Source organism: Saccopteryx bilineata, chromosome 5 (genome assembly GCF_036850765.1).
Source record: "Saccopteryx bilineata isolate mSacBil1 chromosome 5, mSacBil1_pri_phased_curated, whole genome shotgun sequence".
Classification (NCBI taxonomy): Eukaryota; Metazoa; Chordata; class Mammalia; order Chiroptera; family Emballonuridae; genus Saccopteryx; species Saccopteryx bilineata.
This window is the reverse complement of record NC_089494.1, coordinates 23,999,840-24,021,695: the sequence shown is the minus strand read 5'-3', so window position 1 is coordinate 24,021,695 and position 21,856 is coordinate 23,999,840. Positions and strand designations below refer to the sequence as shown.

Below are 21,856 nucleotides of genomic sequence, written 5' to 3'. Positions count from 1 at the left end.
TCCTGAGACATTTCTTGTTTATCCACTTTGAGTGTTCCAATTCTCAAAGCTGTATGAGTTACTCATGCATCCCTTTTTTTCAGTTTTCCTCCTCTATAAGGAGAAGAAGTAAGACCTTTCTAGCCAGATTTCTTCCTCTTTATCTAAGGGAGCAATTAGATTGGTAAAATTCTGTCCACTTTCACCATACCAAGTAATCATGATGTTCAACTTATAGAGATAATACTGCTCAGTTAAATGCTGTATTGAGATTAAAAAATGAGATCTACAGAAAACACATTGTATTCTCAGTTACTTAAAAAAGAATCAAACACAACTTTTTAAAATCATTTTTCTAAATGTTCAATGGATATGAACATTTTGAGGGAATGGTCAGAGGAAGAGAGGAAAGGTAAAATTAAATATAATATAAACGTGTGTGTTTATTATATTTGTGATACTTACATACATATTTTGTTTAGAGAAAGAAACACAGTTTCTGGAAAATTGGTAGTTTGTGAATTATAGTGAATTTATATGATCAACATCCTTCTTAACCCTGACTCTATCTCCAAACATAATAAAAGTTCACTCATTTGCTTATTTACTTAGTAAACATTTAATCCAAGTGCCGTACTAGTTTTTCAAGGGCATATAAATAAAAGAAACAATTTCTGTCTTTGTGATACCCACAGTCTAACACAGAAATGAGTGTTCAGTATGTTTGTAGGGTAAATATACAAGTAATTAAAATGTGCTCTGCTTCGTAAATCATTTGTGGGTGTGTATGTATGTTTTCTAAGGACTGTAACTGTGTTATGAAGAATACTAATTATATACACTATACTCATTATCTTGGAATTATTACAAACAAATATTTTTTAACGTTAGAAATAGCATTCTTAACTTCCTTAAATTAACATCTGACAATTGTGATTCTTCACCTTTTGTGAAGCATCTTAAAGTGAGGAAGATGTTTTATATGACATTTTGTTTCTTTAATGCTGAGTGCATTTTGATTACAGATTGAGATCAACTATAATTAATAAATATATTAAATGAAAATTTAATTTCATGGATTTGTCATAAACTTTTAAGAGTTTCTTATGAAATATTGCTAAGCACTATTCAGTAACTCTCTTAGGCTGTAATAGCAATAATCACAGCCAGTTTTAGCTGAACAATTAGCATGTGCCAGCTTGTGCGATAACCGTTTTAATATGGATTTTTAATTTCCCAACAACCCTGCAAGATTGAATTTATTATTGCCTCTCTCACAAAAGAGAAATAAGGTTCAGAGAGGTTAATTGAGTCAGTTCCTGGGATCATTCTGGCTCCAAAGCCTTGCTCCTTCCTCTATAGAGGTGAAACCCCACAAATCCCCTACAGGAAAGAATCCAATCGTTCCAACCACAGCTTCCTGACTGTGTTTTCAGTGGCATGTTAAACTACAAAATATGCCCAACCATCTTCTGATAGAATTGTGCTATGTAAATATGCATTTTATCAAATTGAAGTGAGCTAATTTCTGTATTGTTCAGGTTTGTTTTGTTTTTTAATTTTAAGAAGCTCAATAGAACATAGAAATAAGAAAGTGGACACTTGCTAAGTGTATGCCAGTTTTTATAAGTATATGCTTTAATTTGAGAATTTAATGTTTAAATCAGTCATCTTTTAAAATTTTGAACTATCCTAGACCATGAGTATTTTTCTCTAATTCTTCCTTTAACATCTATGTTACTTTTCTACTGTTTATGTTTAATTTTTGCTGATGGAAAATAGTATATCATAATTTGATAAATTAAAACACTCTAAAAATGTGGGGTCTTTTCTTTATTGATTATAAAAAGAAAATGCTTGGATATTTTTTTCAATTATGTAGTTTATTTACCCAATAACACAATATTCATAAAAGAGAATTTAAAAATACACACACAACAAAAAGCCCTGGCCGGTTGGCTCAGTGGTAGAGCGTCGGCCTGCCGTGCAGAAGTCCTGGGTTCGATTCCCGGCCAGGGCACACAGGAGAAGCGCCGCCCATCTGCTTCTCCACTCCTCCCCCTCTCCTTCCTCTCTGTCTCTCTCTTCCCTTCCCGCAGCCGAGGCTCCATTGGAGCAAAGATGGCCCAGATGCTGGGGATGGCTCCTTGGCCTCTGCCCCAGGCGCTAGAGTGGCTCTGGTAGCTGTAGAGCTACGCCCCAGAGGGGGCAGAGCATCGCCCTCTGGTGGGCAGAGCGTCACCCCCTGGTGGGCGTGCCGGGTGGATCCCTGTGGGGCGCATGCGGGAGTCTGTCTGACTGTCCCTCCCAGTTTCTAGCTTCAGAAAAAAGATACAAAAAAAAAAAAAAAGAGAGAGAATTAAAAAATCTAGTTCTTTATAAAGAATATATAAAAGTATTAGTATTGATAGTTTTACAAGACAACACAATACAATTTCAGTAGGAAGTATAGTCTTAGAAACTTAGCCCTTTTTTGTTCATTAGAAAACGACTTGCCTGACCAGGCGATGGCTCAGTGGATAGAGCGTTGGACTGGGATGCCGAGGACCCAGGTTCAAGACCCTGAGGTCGCCAGCTTGAGTGTGGGCTCATCTGATTTGAGCAAAAGCTCACCAGCTTGGACCCAAGGTCACTGGTTCAAGCAAGGGGTTACTCGGTCTGCTGAAGGCCCGCAGACAAGGCACATATGAGAAAGCAAACAATTAACAACTATTTCGTTGCAATGCGCAACAAAAAACTAATGATTGATGCTTCTCATCTCTCTCCCTTTCTGTCTGTCTATCCCTCTCTCTGACTCTCTCTCTCTCTGTCTCTGTAAAAAAAAAAAAAAGAAAAGAAAAGAAAACGACTTAAAGTAGTAGGGCATCACTGTTTCTAAGTGCTCTGCTAACTGTCCTACCTCCATATCTAGCACGGTAGCTCCATTATGTATTCCCCATAACATTTGGGGAATGCCTACACACTGAGGCGTACAAGTTAATGAGCTGCTCTGTAAGTTTCTCATTGTGGCCTTCAGGCTCTTTGCGTTTAGACTCTATAAACTAAATCTGTAACTTTCCTCCTGGGCACCTCTATGGACTTTCCAGTTCAACCAAATTGATCTCTCCTTGCCATTTTCAATGTTCGAATATTTAATTGCTGCTTTCTTCTCGACCATCATGGACTGTATTTATCCCTCATTATCAGTTTATTAAATCTTGCTTAACTACTCTGTTGTAATCAAATGTAGAAACCTCTCAGGATTTCTTCTAACAAGATTCTGAATCAACAACTGGGAAAAGAGCAGAATGAGCAGTCTGACCCTAGACTACTGGGTTCAAATCCCACTTCTACCACTAGCAGATTATCTCGGCCAAGTTATTTCATGTCTGCTCTGGTAGGTACTCCTTCCGTAAAATATATAGATAGGGATAGAATAAAACTTGGAAACAATGTGTTAATATACATAAAATGTTCAGAACAGTGTGGTATATAGATGGTCACTCAGCTAGTACCACAAAAGTACTGGCAAATGGATGCAAAATTGCAGCTGCCTACCACATGTTTCCAATCCACTGGAAGCCCTGTACAGTAAGTGGATATTTCTCAGCTAAAGAGTTTTGAGAAACTTCAGGTTACCCATTGATATGAAAATAAAGGGGAAACTGCCAAATATTTCTCAGTTGTGTTAGAGAATTATTATCATCACCTTCAGTTTATAGACTTGTTCACATACAGTTTTTCATTGTGAGCTTAGGTTTAAAGTTTTTAGCTTATTTAATGATCCGGGGAATACAAAATGAGTCAAAACTGAAAAGGTAATAGCAGCAATATAAATCATGTTACATTAAAAAAAAATTACCACCGGTAGAATCCCACACTTAAATTACTGTGCTCTTTCATTGCATATGTGACTGAAAAATAATAAATTATGGAAAAGGGAGCCAGAAAATAACTGTATGAACATGGAATACCCTATTCTCTGCAAAGACTCAGTGACACCTCTGGAGTGTCAAAGGCATGTCCTTCAATATTTAACTTTTTCACTCTTTGTTCCTGATCTCAAATTGAACAATACCTTAATTACCTGATGAAGCATTATAATTACTCTAACAGCTCCATTCTTACTTATAATTACTGCAGCAACACTTTCTTTTTCATATGCTTCAATCTATACCTATTACATTGTCATGATGAAGACACATTAACATTATAATACCATATAATTAGCTGATGAGCAATTAAATTATTCCACTGCTCTTGTTCCTCTTTGCCAAGAGGTAGAGCTTCCAAGCTCTATTTTCTCCTCTCTCTCTCTTCAGTTTGCTTTAGTGGTTCTTTTTCCCAAACCACAAAGAGTCTCAGAAGTTGTATTCAAAGCATTTTGATGTCAAATTCAGTATGGATAAGTGCTCAGGTTGGTGCTGATCAAACAAACAGATTGGTATTACAGACAAGTTTAAAATTATTATTTTTTCTATGAATAAGAAAAAATTGAAGATTTGTGTAACAAGGAAACATTGCAGCATCATTTTTCTAAATGCTGAATTTTTTAAATTAAAATTTTCCATAAAGTAAAATTGTTTAAAATCTATTAGATTCTATCTGAAATATAGCCTTCAAGATTTATTTGTAAATACCTCAAATTACACTTTCCCAGAAATGTTAAATCTTTGAAGATTGTGAACATAGTCCCACACTGATTGTATAATTAACTATGACATACGCTGCCCAGAGAACGCAACCAGGTGCTTCACGACACTCTTTTACTCCCTTTGTTTTTATGTTATGTTTTAAAAAACCTATCCTTCTATATGATTTGTCCACCTGACATAAATAAGCTTCTTTTAAGTACTCAATCTTTCTTTGTAATTTTAGTTTCTGCTCTTAAAAAGCTTTCTCTAAAAAATAGAACTCTCTCAGTGCTTCTCAACCTTTCTAATGCCGTGACCCCGGAATACAGTTCCTCATGTTGCGGTGACCCCAAACTAAAAAATAATTTTGGTGGCTACTTCATAATTGTAATTTTGCTACAGTTATGATTCAGAATGTAAATACCTGATATGCATTATGTATTTTCCAATGGCTTTAGGCGACCCCGCTGGGGTCGCGACCCACAGGTTGAGAACCTCTGCCTTAGATAAAGACTTATTTTAGCCTGACCAGTCAGGGGCCAGTGGAGTGGGCATTGGCCTGAGATGCTGAGGACCCAGGTTTGAAAACCCAAGGTTGCCAGCTTGAGTGTGGGCTCATAGGTCACTGGCTTGAGCTCAAGGTTTCCAGTTTAAGCAAGGAGTCACTCACTCTGCTGTAGCTCCCCGGTCAAGGCATATATGAGAAAGCAACTAATGAACAACTAAGGTGCCACAACTATGAGTTGATGCTTCTCATCTCTCTCCCTTCTTGTCTCTCTCTCTCTCTCTCTCTCAATCTCTCTTAAAAAATAAATAAAGAAACAAAAAAAGAAACATTATTTTAGCCCAAATAAACTTTAGAACTAATTGGAATATAATTTTGATGACCGCAGAATTCTTGGTCTCCACATGGTTTATCACCGTGATCACCTACTGCATGTATATTGCCAGCTAGTCCAGTCTTTGTTTAGTCCAGTGGTAGTCAACCTGGTCCCTACCTCCCAGTTTTCATGGTGGGTGGGAGCAGAGCAACCAAAGTATAAATTAAAAGATAGATTTAACTATAGTGAGTTGTTTTATAAAGATTTATTCTGCAAAACTTAGCAAAAATCCGACATAAAGTACTTGGTAAGTAATTATTATTAAATGCTTTAACTTGCTGTAACTCTGCTTTATAAATTTTATAAAGTAAAGTTACTTCCCTACTTCATGAATGATCGATACTGTGGAACCGGTGGGCAGTTAGAAAATTTTACTACTAACAGATACAAAAGTGGGCTGTAGGTATAAAAAGGTTGACTACCCCTGGTTTAGTCCATATTTTATGAGAACTAAATCTTTCTTAGATAATTAGTTTGGAGTAACATTATGAGCTATGAATGAAAAGTGAAATTCATTTTACAAGCAGGGCCTATTTCAATAAGATAACTTTTAAAAAGTTTCATTAAATTTACTGGGGTGATATTGTCTCATAAAATTACACGTGTTGCTGGTGTACAATTCTATACTCTGTCATCTGTATATTTTATTGTGTGTTCAGCATGCAGAGTCAAGTCTCCTTCTGTCACCATCTGTTGGCCCCTTCTACCCTCCACTATGTCCCCCCACCACCTTTCTGGTAATCTCCGTACTGGTTGTATGTGTCTATGAGTATTTCTTTTTAATTAATCCCTTCATTGTTTTTCTTTTTCTAATTACTTAAAAAAAAGTATTTATTGGCCCTGGCCGGTTGGCTCAGCGGTAGAGTGTCAGCCTGTCATGCAGGGGACCCGGGTTCGATTCCTGGCCAGGGCACATAGGAGAAGTGCCCATTTGCTTCTCCACCCCCCTCCTTCCTCTCTGTCTCTCTCTTCCCCTCCCGCAGCCAAGGCTCCATTGGAGCAAAGATGGCCCGGGCGCTGGGGATGGCTCCTTGGCCTCTGCCCCAGGCGCTAGAGTGGCTCTAGTCGCGGCAGAGCGACACCCCAGAGGGGCAGAGCATCGCCCCCTGGTGGGTGTGCCGGGTGGATCTCGGTCGGGCGCATGTGGGAGTCTGTCTGACTGTCTCTCCCCGTTTCCAGCTTCAGAAAATACAAAAAAATATATTTATTCATTTTAGAGCAGTGGGGGGACAGAGAGAGAGAGAGAGAGAGAGAGAGAGAGAGAGAGAGAGAGAGAGAGAAAGGCAGGGAGGAGCAGGAAGCATCAACTCCCATATGTGCCTTGACCAGGCAGGCCCAGGGTTTGAACCAGCGACCTCAGCATTCCAGGTAATGCATAATTCACTGCACCACTGCAGGTCAGGCCTCCTTTCACTTTTTTCACCCTGGTTTCCCCACCCTCATCCCTTCTGACAGCTGTGATTGTGTTCTCTGTGTCTAAGAATCTGTTTCTATTTTGCTTGTTCGTTAATTTGTTCATTAGATTCCACATATAAGTGAAATCATATGGTACTTGTCTTTCTCTGACTGGCTTATTCACTTAGTATAATACTCTCCACATCTGTTTATGTTGTCACAAAAGGTAAAATTTCCTTTTTGGTTTTTTTGTTTGTTTTGTTTTGATTTACAGCTGAGTGCTATTCCATTGTGTATGTACATGCATTACAGCCTTTTAAAAAGTTTTTAAAAATTATTTTTAAATGTATTTATTAATTTTAGTAAGAGAGGAAGAGGAAGAGAGAAAGAGAGAGACACATATATTGATTTGTTTCTGTATATGCCCTGCCTCAGGACTGAACTCACAACTTTTGCACATTGGGACAATGCTCCAACTAATCAAGCTATCTGGCCAGGGCATACCACAGCTTTTCATCCACTAATATACTGATGGGCACTTGAGCTGCTTTAATGCCAACCAACCTATCTGGCCAGGGCCTATTTTTATTTTTTTGAGGTAACTCCATACTGTTTTCCACAGTGACTACACAAATTTACATTCCTAACAGCAGTGCACAAGGGTTTCCTTTTCTCCACATCCTTGTCAACACTTGTTTGTTGATTTTTTGATGATAGCAATTTTGACAGGTATGAGGTGATATCTCATTGTGATTTTACTTTGTATTTCTCTGATGATTAGTGACTAAGCATCTTTTCACATGTCTATTGGCCATCTCTATAAAGTAGGGAAGTAACTTTATTTTATAAAATTTATAAAGCAGAGTTACAGCAAGTTAAAGCATATAATAAAGAAACAACTCTTTGGAGAAGTGTCCAGTCAGGTCTATTACCCATTTTTAGTTGGATTTTTTTGGTGTTGATTTTTATCACTTTTTATAGATTTTAGATATTAATTGCTTATTAGATGTATCATTGGTGAATATGTTCTCCCATTCAGTGGATTGTCTTTTTATTTTGTTGATGGCTTTCTCTGCTGTGCAAAAAATAAAATACCTTGTGATAAATTTAACTAAGATATAAAAGATCTGTATTTAGAAAATTATAGGACACTAAAGAAAGAAATTGAAGAAGATACATATATGTGGAATCATATACCATATTCATGGATAGGAAGCATTAACACCATTAAAATGCCTATTGTATCCAAAGTTTCAGTGCAATTCCTATGAAGACACCAATGGCATATTCCACAGAAATAGAACAAATATTCTAAAAATGTATATGCAACCACAAAAGACTCCAAATAGCCACAGCAATCTTGAGAAAGAAGAACAAAGGTAGATGAATCATGCTACCAGATATCAACCTATATACTACAAAGTGATAGTAATCAATACAGTATGATACTGGCATAAAAACAGGCATATAGATAAACAAAACAAAATAGGAAACCCAGCAATAAACCCACATCTTTATAGTCAATTAATATTTGACAAAGGAGCAAGAACACACAGTGGGTTAAAGACAGTCTATTCAATAAATGGTGTTGGGAAAATTGAACAGATATATGCAAAAAAAAATGAAATTAGACCACATTCTTACAACCTACACAAGAAAAAACTCAAAATAGATTAAAGTTTTAAATTAAGACACAAGATTATAAAAGTCCTAGAAGAAAACATAGGCAGTAAAATATCAGACATTTTTCATAGAAGTATTTTTCTAATATGTCTACTCAAGTAAAGGGAACAAAAGAAAAAATGAACAAATGGGACTACATCAATAAGATAACTTTTGCTGTATAAGGTTATTTTCCTTAGCTATAAGACAGTGGAAAATCTATTGAGTACAATGGTATCATGCAAAAACTTGTGTCTTTGTTCACAAAAGTCAGATGTGCCCTGCCAACATCAAAAAACCATTTAGAATTATCAGCATCAATATACTTGGAAAGTTAATTAAAAACAAGTACTTCTGACTTGAGATAGGAGAAAGATTAAGTTCTTGTAAGTGACAATTACTTCAACTATAATCCTGTGTCTTTCAAAGTTTTTAACCATAATTTGATACTTTTAAACTGAAAAAGACTCAGGCTTTCATGGGAAAACTGCTTTTTATTTTCTTTAGGTCAAAGATAATCTCTCAACCCTGAAAAACTGTGTTAGCATTGCCATTTGTTTTTAATTGTGATATGAAAAAAAAATTATCTAGCCACTAATGAATGAGAATCTTTATGTAGAACAAAGGTACTCTATATCACGTATAACTTGGTCTACTGATGGATATTAAAGTTCAAAAGGTATCAAAATGCAGTCAAGATTAATGTATGTCAGGATTTTAGAGGGAATGCTAGCTATAATAACATTCACTCCAAATTATTAATATGTATGCTGTAGATAGAAATCATATATTGATTTTAATTATTTATATACAGTTAAAATGCTATTTTCAGCTCTCTTAAATAGGTTTCTTACTATATAGGTTAAAAGCAAAAGCATTTATAGAATAAGAGTCTGAAATCTGAATTAGGTCCTCCTCCAACATTTATACCCTGTGTGACCTTTAACAAGTTATTTAATCCTCTTAAGCCTACTTTGCAGCTATAAAATAACTATTTCAGCAGTACCTGTCTTGTGAGGTTACTAACATTATAAAGTGAGAAACTTAATGTAAAACACTTAGCACAGTGCCTAGCATAACATGGTCATTCAATAACTATTAAATAGTAGCATTATTCACTATTAACAGCTTAAAGGTTATTTTTCTATTCTTTGAAAAATACATAAACAAAATTAATAATCAACAGGTGCTAATATTTCTCATAAAATACTTGATCAAAGAAATATTTTATTTTATTTTTATATGTTTAGTCCAAATGCATTTTTGAATTATCTAGGGACATAAAATGATTTTCTGTTCAAGTCAGTACTATATGTTAGTTCCCCCACTCCTAATAGCTGTTTCTCCATTATAAAATTTTTAACAAGATTTGTGAAATACACATACTTGGAGGATACTCTTTATATATAACACACACACATACACACTGTATTTTTTGCTTCATAAGACACACCTGACCTTAAAACACACCTAGGGTTTTAAGAGGAAAATAAAAAAATATTCTCAACCGAATGGTGTGTTAAAATCTTTAATAATATACCATATTTTTTACTCCATAAAACACACGGGCATTTTCCACTCCACTTTTGGGAAAAAAATGGTACGTCTTATGGAGCAAAAATTATGATATATATATATATATTGTTTTTTAAAAATCTAGCCTTAGTTTTTTATTAAACTTATTGTCTGACATTAGTTAATATGAAAATATAGGTTTCCACAATGAGATAGCACCTCGCACTCTATATGTATGAAATTCTAATCATATACACAGATTATAACACGGGAGCAAAATTTGAATTTTATAATCACCTGTAACCCATGTAATCTTGACATTATTTAATATAAAAAACAATCAAGTTTATTTTATTCTATCTATATAAGAAAACAAAATTCCTATTTTCAAAGCTGATTTTTCTACCACCTGTCAGCTGAAGTTTTGAGTTGTAGCTCATGCACCTAACCTTCCCCCCCTTTAAACAGACAGTATCAGAATTATTATATTTCTTTCACAATGAATTATTATATCTAATGGTTTCTGAAAATCTTTCTTCCATGTCCAGGATTGCTTCTTTTACATCACAATGAATTTTAACATCTACTGGCTTTTGGAAATTCTCCCTCACATTGTCTTGAAGGCTATATAAATCTTCAAATGCGAATCATAAAACTTTTGATGGTAGTATTCAATACTTCAAAGAAATCCAATATTTATGATTTGTTAATGTCATCCAGAGGATCTTTATCCTCACATCTCATAAAGCTGATATCTTTATGGTTGAGGGTACCTCTTAGATCCCCAAATACTAATAATAGAAGAAGAACCATAAATGACCCTGATTGAATCTGGAAAACTTTTATTTAATTATTTTTCCTCTTTCTTCCCAGCATCAACTGTTACCTGCTGTTTTGGTGGGAAGCTACAAAGATTAATAAGACACTACAAAATAGATAAGGATTCAGTATCATCATTATGTGCCAGCAATGTGGTGAACTAGTTCTAATAATGGACCTGTAATAATAACAGTCTAAGAGCCATGAAAAGTTTAAAACGAGATGACGTCAGAGTAATGGCGGGATAGGAAGCAATACCGATAAATCTCCCCCAAAACTCAACAAGATCTTCAACCAGAAACAGAAAAACCTATACTTGGAGCTTCCAGATGCTTCGCAATACACCCAAAGGTATGATTGAGTGAAAAATTGGCTAAATATATAACCAAACCCCGAAAGAAATAGGGAGTAAGAAATGCTCCGCCTTCCTCACTAACCTAAACAGGGCGGCTTTCTCTGGTAACTGTGAATATAGAAACTGAGGCGGGCAAAGGGGGTGAATAGATCCAGGCCGCCGCGTCACAAATGGCAGAACCAGGCTGTGGCACGGAGATCCAAGCCGAGGAAAATCTGATCCTGTGGCAACCCGGGCAATACAAGCTAACACTCACGCCAAACCCAAACAAAGAAAGACAAGCGGAGCGGCCATTTTACCCGGTCTCCTGGTCGGTGCGCAGTTAGTGGAAGAGAGATTTCTTCCTAAGCCGCGGAAGTGGGTGCCCGTGTTGCCCCACGGAGAGGCAGGGTCAGAGGCCTTTCTGTGGGCCGAGGGCAGAGTCTCTGAGCAGCCCCAGCGCCCTGGGAAAGCCACGCACGGGAGGGAGCGAGAACTAATTCCAACGGTGGAGATTTTCCGTGCTGGAGGGTGTTTCACTCAGAGGGAAACGGGGCCGGCCTCATATCCTGGTTTGCACGCGCAGATAAGGAGTGAGCGATTCCTCCGAGTGCCTCGGCAGTGCGCGCCCATGTTATCGCACAGAGGGGCAGAGTCAGGGGCCTTTGTGTGGGCCAAAGCGGAATCTCGAGCCGCCCCAGCACCTTGCAAAAGCCGCGCACGGGCACAGAGCGAGACTCAATTCCAACGCTGCAACTTTTCCCTGCGGTTGGGGGTTTCACTCAGAGCGTGAGACTGCTGGCCAGATATCCTGGTCGCAGACAGTGAGTGAGAGTTTCCTCCAAGCGCCCCAGAAGTGGGCGCCCGCTTGTGTTACCGGATAGAGTGGCAGAGCCAGAGGTCTTTGAGTGGGCGGAAAGCCCGCCTGATTATGCTAGCAGCTCTGACTGACTGAGCCTTACCCAGAGCCCTGTGCTGAGTGGAAATAGAGTGGGGAGTTGCCAGCTCTTTGAGCCTCTTACTATCCAGGCAGAGGCAGCAGCAACCCCATAGCTGGATTATCAGGCTACTAATTGAGAAAGGAAAGACTAGGAGAAAGGCTCCAGGAACACGGAATCTCTCACTGTCGGAGCCTATAAATGCTAATGAGCTTCAACTGGCAACGAGACTAAAGCACAATACATGAATTGCCATAGAGACTTATCAACTGCAAACCTCTACCTGAGCGTGCCAAAGGGGCAGAAACCGGGATACAGAGTCACCGACCAGGAAGAGGGAGAGAAAAGAAAAAGCAAGAAGATAACCTCTCAAAATCAAGAATAATTTGCAGACTTTATAACCTATCCCATTTTATTATATTTGTTCGTTTGTTTCTCTTATCTTCATTCTTGATACTTTTTTTTTCCTCCTCCAATTTGGCCGATTAACTCTCTACCGGTCTTACTCTCTCCTCTCCTTGAACTACACTACCCATAAGTGTTACATCTCCCATTATCTTTTCTCTTCACTTCCTTTCTCTCTATGAGGGTTGCACTCCAAAACCCTTAACTCTCTCTCTCTCTCTCCTTTCTTTTTTCTTCTTTTAGTGGTTCCCTCTTTTTTTCTCTCTCTCTCTTTCTTTTCTCCCTCTATATTAGTTTCTTCCTTTCTCCTTTACATCTCCTCTCATTCAAACCTCAATAACAAACAAATTATCTTATCTGGGACTCAAACCTATGTTTGTGGCATTTTGGGGGGTTTTTACTTCACCTTTTTAACTCACTAGCAGTGCTCCCATCCCTGGCTCTCCATATTATCTAGTTCTTATTCCACTAAATACAATAGTAAAATTTTTTAATTTGTCCCCCCCATTTTTCCGTTTTCCTCTTATTCCTCTCATCATAACTCTTAGACAAGCAACACCTAAAAGCAAATCATTTTATTCTTGATCCAAATTTTTTCCTTATTTGCTTTTTGTGGGTCCATACGATCTTTTTTTTTCTCCTTTTTTTCTTTTTTTGCCCCTTTATTACTTTTCCCCAATTCAGGCCCTCCATCACAGGCATTGTTTGTTATAATTCACAGTCCACCACAAGACTTTCTCAAGAAAGAGGGGAGAGGAGAGGAGAGGAAAAAAGGAGGGGGGGAATAATCGCCTTTTTTTTAAATTTTTATTTTATTTTATTTTTCTTTATTTCATTATTAATTTTTTTTTAAAAAAACAACTCTTTTCGATTTTTTATTTTTTTATTATTATTTTTTTTAACTTTTTATTCTTTATTAAATCTCATTAATACTATCAACAAAACCACCCTCAGATGCCATTAAGGAAGAGAAAATCGAATATCATGGATACAAAAGAAAGAGAGGTAACACAGCTAGATGAGGAAAAATCTATGGAGAAAAAATTTAATATATTGGAAACCTTGGAGCTAAATGACAGAGAATTCAAGATAGAAATCCTAAAAATCCTCCGAGATATACAAGAAAACACAGAAAGGCAATTTAGGGAGCTCAGAAAACAACTTAATGAACACAAAGAATATATGTCCAAGGAAATTGAAACTATAAAAACAAATCAAACAGAGATGAAAAACTCAATTCACGAGCTGAAAAACGAAGTAACAAGCTTAGCTAATAGAACAGGTCAGATAGAAGAGAGGATTAGTGAAATAGAAGACAAGCAACTTGAGGCACAACAGAGAGAAGAAGAAAGAGACTCAAAAATTAAAAAAAATGAGATAGCCCTACAAGAATTATCTGACTCCATCAAAAAGAATAACATAAGAATAATAGGTATATCAGAGGGAGAAGAGAGAGAAAATGGAATGGAGAACATACTCAAACAAATAATAGATGAGAACTTCCCAAGCCTGTGGAAAGAACTAAAGCCTCAAGTTCAAGAAGCAAACAGAACTCCAAGTTTTCTTAACCCCAACAAACCTACTCCAAGGCATATCATAATGAAATTGACACAAACCAACAGCAAAGAAAAAATTCTCAAGGCAGCCAGGGAAAAGAAGAATACAACATATAAAGGAAGGCCCATTAGATTATCATCAGATTTCTCAGCAGAAACTCTACAAGCTAGAAGAGAGTGGACCCCAATATTTAAAGTCCTGAAAGAGAGGAACTTTCAGACAGGAATACTATACCCATCAAAGCTATCCTTCAAATACGAAGGAGAAATAAAAACATTCACAGATACAGAAAAGATGAGGGAATTTATCATCAGAAAACCCCCACTCCAGGAATTACTAAAGGGGGTTCTCCAATCAGATACAAAGAACAAAAAAAAAACAGAGCCACAAGTAAAAGCTCCAAGAAGAACACAATAAAACCAAATTTAAACTGTGACAACAACAAAAAGAAAGAGGGGGAGAAGATGGAGATTAACAGTAGCAAAGGATGATGGAGTGCAAAAGTACTCACAAAATAGTTCGCTACAATGAACAGGGTAGGGACCCTTTTTATTACTCAAAGGTAACCACCATTGAAAAAACCACCACAGAAGCACATGAGATAAAAAAGATAGCAACAGAGGAAAGATGTATGGAATACAACCAAATAAAAACAAAACATAGAAAAACGAAAGAGAAGGATCAAACAAGACACAAAACTAACAGAAAGCAAGATATAAAATGGCAATAGGGAACTCACAAGTATCAATAATTACACTAAATGTAAACGGATTAAACTCACCAATAAAAAGGCACAGAGTGGCAGAATGGATTAAAAAAGAAAATCCAACTGTATGCTGCCTACAGGAAACTCATCTAAGTAACAAGGATAAAAACAAATTCAAAGTGAAAGGCTGGAAAACAATACTCCAAGCAAATAACACCCAAAAAAAAGCAGGTGTAGCAATACTCATATTGGATAATGCTGACTACAAGACAGGAAAAGTACTCAGAGACAAAAATGGCCATTTCATAATGGCTAAGGGGAAACTGAATCAAGAAGACATAACAATTCTTAATATATATGCACCAAACCAAGGAGCACCAAAATATATAAGACAGCTACTTATTGATCTTAAAACAAAAACTGACAAAAATAAAATCATACTTGGAGACCTCAATATACCGCTGACGGCTCTAGATTGGTCATCCAAACAGAGAATCAACAAAGACATACTGGCCTTAAACAAAACACTAGAGCACCTGGATATGATAGACATCTACAGGACATTTCATCCCAAAGTGACTGAGTATACATTTTTCTCCAGTGTACATGGATCATTCTCAAGAATTGACCATATGTTGGGCCACAAAAACAACATCAGCAAATTCAGAAAAATTGAAGTTGTACCAAGCATATTTTCTGATCATAAAGCCTTGAAACTAGAATTCAACTGCAAAAAAGAGGAAAAAAATCCCACAAAAATGTGGAAACTAAACAACATACTTTTAAAAAACGAATGGGTCAAAGAAGAAATAAGTGCAGAGATCAAAAGATATATACAGACTAATGAAAATGACAATACGACATATCAGAATCTATGGGATGCAGCAAAAGCAGTGATAAGAGGGAAGTTCATATCGCTTCAGGCATATATGAACAAACAAGAGAGAGCCCAAGTGAACCACTTAACTTCCCACCTTAAGGAACTAGAAAAAGAAGAACAAAGACAACCCAAAACCAGCCGAAGAAAGGAGATAATAAAAATCAGAGCAGAAATAAATGAATTAGAGAACAGAAAAACTATAGAAAAAATTAATAGAACAAGGAGCTGGTTCTTTGAAAAGATCAACAAAATTGACAAACCCTTGGCAAGACTTACCAAGGAAAAAAGAGAAAGAACTTATATAAACAAAATCCAAAATGAAAGAGGAGAAATCACCGCGAACACCGTAGATATACAAAGAATTATTGTAGAATACTATGAAAAACTTTATGCCACTAAATTCAACAACCTAGAAGAAATGGATAAATTCCTAAAAAAAATACAACCTTCCTAGACTGAGTCAAGAAGAACCAGAAAGCCTAAACAGACCTATCAGTAGAGAAGAAAAAGAAAAAAACAATAAAAACCTCCCCAAAAATAAAAGTCCAGGCCCTGACGGCTATACCAGCGAATTTTATCAAACATTCAAAGAAGACTTGGTTCCTATTCTACTCAAAGTCTTCCAAAAAATTGAAGAAGAAGCAATACTTCCAAACACATTTTATGAGGCCAACATAACCCTCATACCAAAACCAGGCAAGGATGGCACAAAAAAAGAAAACTACAGACCAATATCTCTAATGAATACAGATGCTAAAATACTAAACAAAATACTAGCAAATCGAATACAACAACATATTAAAAAAATAATACATCATGATCAAGTGGGATTCATCCCAGAATCTCAAGGATGGTTCAACATACGCAAAACGGTTAACGTAATACACCATATCAACAAAACAAAGAACAAAAACCATATGATCTTATCAATAGACGCAGAAAAGGCTTTCGATAAAATACAACACAATTTTATGTTTAAGACTCTCAACAAAATGGGTATAGAAGGAAAATATCTCAACATGATAAAGGCCATATATGATAAACCATCAGCTAACATCATATTAAATGGCACTAAACTGAAGGCTTTCCCCCTTAAATCAGGAACAAGACAGAGTTGTCCACTCTCTCCACTCTTATTTAATGTGGTACTAGAGGTTCTAGCCAGAGCAATCAGACAAGACAAAGAAATAAAAGGCATCCATATCGGAAAAGAAGAAGTAAAGGTATCACTTTTTGCAGATGATATGATCCTATACATCGAAAACCCCAAAGAATCCACAAAAAGACTACTAGATACAATAAGCCAATACAGTAAGGTTGCAGGATACAAAATTAGCATACACAAGTCAATAGCCTTTCTATATGCCAACAATGAAACAACTGAGAAGGAACTCAAAAGAATAATCGCCTTCACGATTGCAACAAAAAAAATAAAATACTTAGGAATAAACATAACAAAGAATGTAAAGGACTTATATAATGAAAACTATAAACCATTGTTAAGGGAAATCGAAAAAGATATAATGAAATGGAAGAATATACCTTGTTCTTGGCTAGGAAGAATAAATATAATCAAGATGGCTATATTACCCAAAGCAATATACAAATTTAATGCAATTCCCATCAAACTTCCAATGACATTTTTTAAAGAAATAGAGCAAAAAATCATCAGATTTATATGGAACTATAAAAAACCCCAAATAGCCAAAGCAATCCTAAAGAAAAAGAATGAAGCTGGGGGCATAACAATACCTGACTTCAAACTCTATTATAGGGCCACGACAATCAAAACAGCATGGTACTGGCAGAAAAATAGACACTCAGACCAATGGAACAGAATAGAAAGTCCAGAAATAAAACCACATATATATAGTCAAATAATTTTTGATAAAGGGGCCAACAACACACAATGGAGAAAAGAAAGCCTCTTCAATAAATGGTGCTGGGAAAACTGGAAAGCCACATGCAAAAGAATGAAATTGGACTACAGTCTCTCCCCCTGTACAAAAATTAACTCAAAATGGATCAAAGATCTAAACATAAGACCTGAAACAATTAGTACATAGAAGAAGACATAGGTACTCAACTCATGGACCTGAGTTTTAAAGAGCATTTTATGAATTTGACTCCAATGGCAAGAGAAGTGAAGGCAAAAATTAATGAATGGGACTACATCAGACTAAGAAGTTTTTGCTCAGCAAGAGAAACTGATAACAAAATAAACAGACAGCCAACTAAATGGGAAATGATATTTTCAAACAACAGCTCAGATAAGGGCCTAATATCCAAGATATACAAAGAACTCATAAAACTCAACAACAAACAAACAAACAATCCAATAAAAAAATGGGAAGAGGATATGAATAGACACTTCTCCCAGGAAGAAATACAAATGGCCAACAGATATATGAAAAGATGCTCATCTTCTTTAGCTATTAGAGAAATGCAAATCAAAACGGCAATGAGATACCACCTCACACCTGTTCGATTAGCTGTTATTAGCAAGTCAGGTAATAGCAAATGTTGGAGAGGCTGTGGAGAAAAAGGAACCCTCATACACTGTTGGTGGGAATGTAAAGTAGTACAACCATTATGGAAGAAAGTATGGTGGTTCCTCAAAAAACTGAAAATAGAACTACCTTATGACCCAGCAATCCCTCTACTGGGTATATACCCCCAAAACTCAGAAACATTGATACGTAAAGACACATGCAGCCCCATGTTTATTGCAGCATTGTTCACAGTGGCCAGGACATGGAAACAACCAAAAAGCCCGTCAATAGATGACTGGATAAAGAAGATGTGGCACATATACACTATGGAATACTACTCAGCCATAAGAAATGATGACATCAGAACATTTACAGCAAAATGGTGGGATCTTGATAACATGATACGAAGCGAAATAAGTAAATCAGAAAAAAACAGGAACTGTATTATTCCATACATAGGTGGGACATAATAGTGAAACTAAGAGACATTGATAAGAGTGTAGTGGTTACGGGGGGGAGGGGGGAATGGGAGAGGGATAGGGGGTGGGGAGGGGCACAAAGAAAACAAGATAGAAGGTGACAGAGGACAATCTGACTTTGGGTGGTGGGTATGCAACATAATTGAACGACAAGATAACTTGGACTTATCTTTGAATATATGTATCCTGATTTATTGATGTCACCCCATTAAAAAAATAAAATTATAAAAAAAAAAAGTTTAAAACGCTTCATTCTCACTATCGTTTTTAAATTAATTTTATTACATGCATTTCACATAAAATTGATGATTACTCTGTTTTCTCAGGTTGGCCTCAGGGACTTGGATTGCCACTTGATGATTGAACATACTGTATGCAAACGAAACTGACATTTTATTCTGGTGCTGTATGGTAATATGACTCTAATTCAGTTCTCAAATCCCATTTTCAAAAAAGAAAAACCGTTTTTCAGAATTTCTAAGCTACTGTTGAAGTTTTGGTTTCAGATACGGTTAAGGAAGAGTTGATAATATCTGGAAATAAAATTTAGTGCCAACACGAAAGGTCAATAACAGTTAAGGCTGATAGATGAACATAAAACAGCCCCTTTCCTTGTTCTCATAAATGAGCCACAACTGTGTCCAAGAATAGCTTTAGCAATAAAGTAGTTTGCTGAAATACCCAAGAGTGACAAGCAACTCTTCTTAACTTCAAAAGGGAGCTCTGCCTTCCCTGATGTTTCATTTACAAATGACCAGTAGTGGATCTCTGGCAGAGATGAGCATCTGTAGTCACGTTACTAACCACGAGGACAGAGATACCAAGCTCTTTATTCTGTATCTTCCCTATCCTCTGCGGAATGTATTATTGTAGACAGCGGTATTCAGGGATTCTTAGTTCCCAGCTATCATAGTTCTTATCATCTATAGTCTGCCTGAGAAAAGAGAATTTGAATAAATGAATAAAAACGGGACACTCAATCCACATTAACATTTTCCTGACATGGGAAATAGAGAAGAAAACCTGAGAAGGGTAGTTTTGAATAGAGGTACGGAAGGTCTAAAAGTGGAGAAACTTACTTTCTCATAATAATGATGAAAAAGCCAAAGGAAAAAGAATCACAGCAAGTCAGTGCTACAAGAGACCTACGAGAACAAACTAACCTCTCCCCTTTTCAGATGAGGGAACTAGGGCCTGGGGAGGTGAATGCCATTAACCGAGTTTGCCACATAGTAAATGGTAGGACAGCTGGGAGTTCAGGTTTCTGACCCTAAAGCCTCTGCAATAACAAAAATTGTGAGAGAGTTTTTGCTGTTTATAATTTAAATGTGTGCAGTTTTAAAATAAATTTTAAAGAAAAGCGTAAGATGCTACAGATCAGATACCACTCTTAAATAAATTTTATTTCACACATTTAATAATACTTGGCAATGCTGCCACTTTATTTTTCATTTATCTTCCTATACATCAATCAGTATGAAATTCTATAATAAAAAAGGACATTGTATTACAGGCCAGTGATATTTTTTTTAAGTGAGAAGAAGGGAGACAAAGAGACATAGTCCCACATGCACCCTGACCTGGATCCACCTGGCAAACCCCATCTGGGGCTGATGCTTGGATCAACTGAGCTATCCTCAGCACCCAGGGCCGACACTCAAACCAATCAGGCCACTGGCTGTACAAGGGGAAAAGAGAGGGGAAGAGAGACAGGGAGAGAAGCAGTTGGTCACTTCTCGTGTGTGCCCTGACTGGGAACCCAACCCAGCACATCCACATGCCAGTCTACTAATACTTTATCTATTGAGTCAATCGGCCAGGGCTGACCCAGTAATTCTTAATTTTTCCACTGAACTGCCTATTTTCCATTGTACAGGAGAATAAAATTGTATAGCCTAAGGATCTGGGGATCGTGGCACAAATCTGTCAGATCTAATGGTTAAATTTCTTCCAAGAATGATATTTTACCTTAAAAGAGTCATGTAGTATTTTCTATTTGCATATTTTCATGAGAAAATAATGTTTCCCCCAAAAAGTTTGAGGTAAAGTAACACTCCAAATATGTACAAATGTGGTGACGCAGTGAATAAAGCGTTGACCTGGAACGCTGAGATCACTGGTTCCAACCCCCGGGCTTGCCTGGTCTAGGCATATATGAGAGTTGATGCTTCCTGGTCCACCCCCTTCTCTCTCTCTCTAGCTCTCCCATCTCTTTAAAAATGAATAAGTAAAATCTAACAACAAATATGTACAAGGTTTTCTTTGTCTAAACCTGAAAATTCTATATATTCTCAGATCACACATTTAGAATATACCAATTATAAGCTATTTTCATTTTGCTGATTGGAAATTGTTATAGAAATAAGCACAAAGAACTGAGTGCAACTATAATCCAAATAAAAAGTGTCTTTTCTTTTTCTCTGATTCCTGTAACAGCCATTCTTCTCTAAAACAAAACATCATTTTAAGGAAAGATAAAATTTACATTGAATTTTAACTGCATAGTTTAGTTTATATTGTAATCCTAAGGTAAAATAGAAAATATTTTTAAATTGCCTCCCTCCAACATTTCTTACACCTGAACAAAAGCCATGTATGCAGTGCAAATTATTCAGCAAATATTTATTTTGAATGATACATGAGTATCAACTGATAGTTATACCTAAAGTTCCAAGTTATTTTCTTTAGTCATGATGGTTCATCTAAAATGAATTTGCATAGGACAAAATGTATAAAATGTAGTTTATAATAATCATAGGATTCTTGATTCTGCTACCTTCCCAAGCCTAATGATTCTCCACAATACTAATTAATATATATTTTTATAAAATATATATATTTATAAAATATATATATATATATATTTACAAAATGCTTGACATGTGACAATTCCAAGACAGGCATTGTCTCTTACTTTTACAGAGCTTAGAGTATAGTGATAAAATAGTAAACAAAGAGATAAAAAGCAAATTGCAATAGGTTCTCTGCTGAGAATTAAAGTCACATACTGAAACTGATGTGTGGAGTGAAGGTTGCATTTTATTGGGTACTCATGAGAGGCCTCTCTGAGAGATGACATGTCATCTGAGCCCAAAATGACAAGAAAAACCGTGCATGTAAAATCAGGCAAATAGAATTCAGGAAAAAAAAGAAATAGCTTTACAAAGACCCTAGCGTGGTAATAGAAAGAATGTCATGTAG

The 21,856-nt window shown here is 36.4% G+C and overlaps 1 protein-coding gene and 2 non-coding genes across 7 annotated transcripts in view; 2 read left to right on the top strand and 1 right to left on the bottom strand.

The window, feature by feature from the left end:
- The window catches only part of ERBB4 (erb-b2 receptor tyrosine kinase 4), a 1,148,959-nt gene that overhangs the window by 626,303 nt on the left and 500,800 nt on the right, over positions 1-21,856 (bottom strand). The gene's annotated exons all lie outside the window — the stretch shown is intronic.
- On the top strand, positions 1,924-1,999 carry TRNAG-GCC (transfer RNA glycine (anticodon GCC)). Its single transcript has one exon. It is a non-coding gene; the product is annotated as a tRNA-Gly (tRNA).
- TRNAD-GUC (transfer RNA aspartic acid (anticodon GUC)) lies at positions 6,311-6,386 on the top strand. The gene has a single exon. It is a non-coding gene; the product is annotated as a tRNA-Asp (tRNA).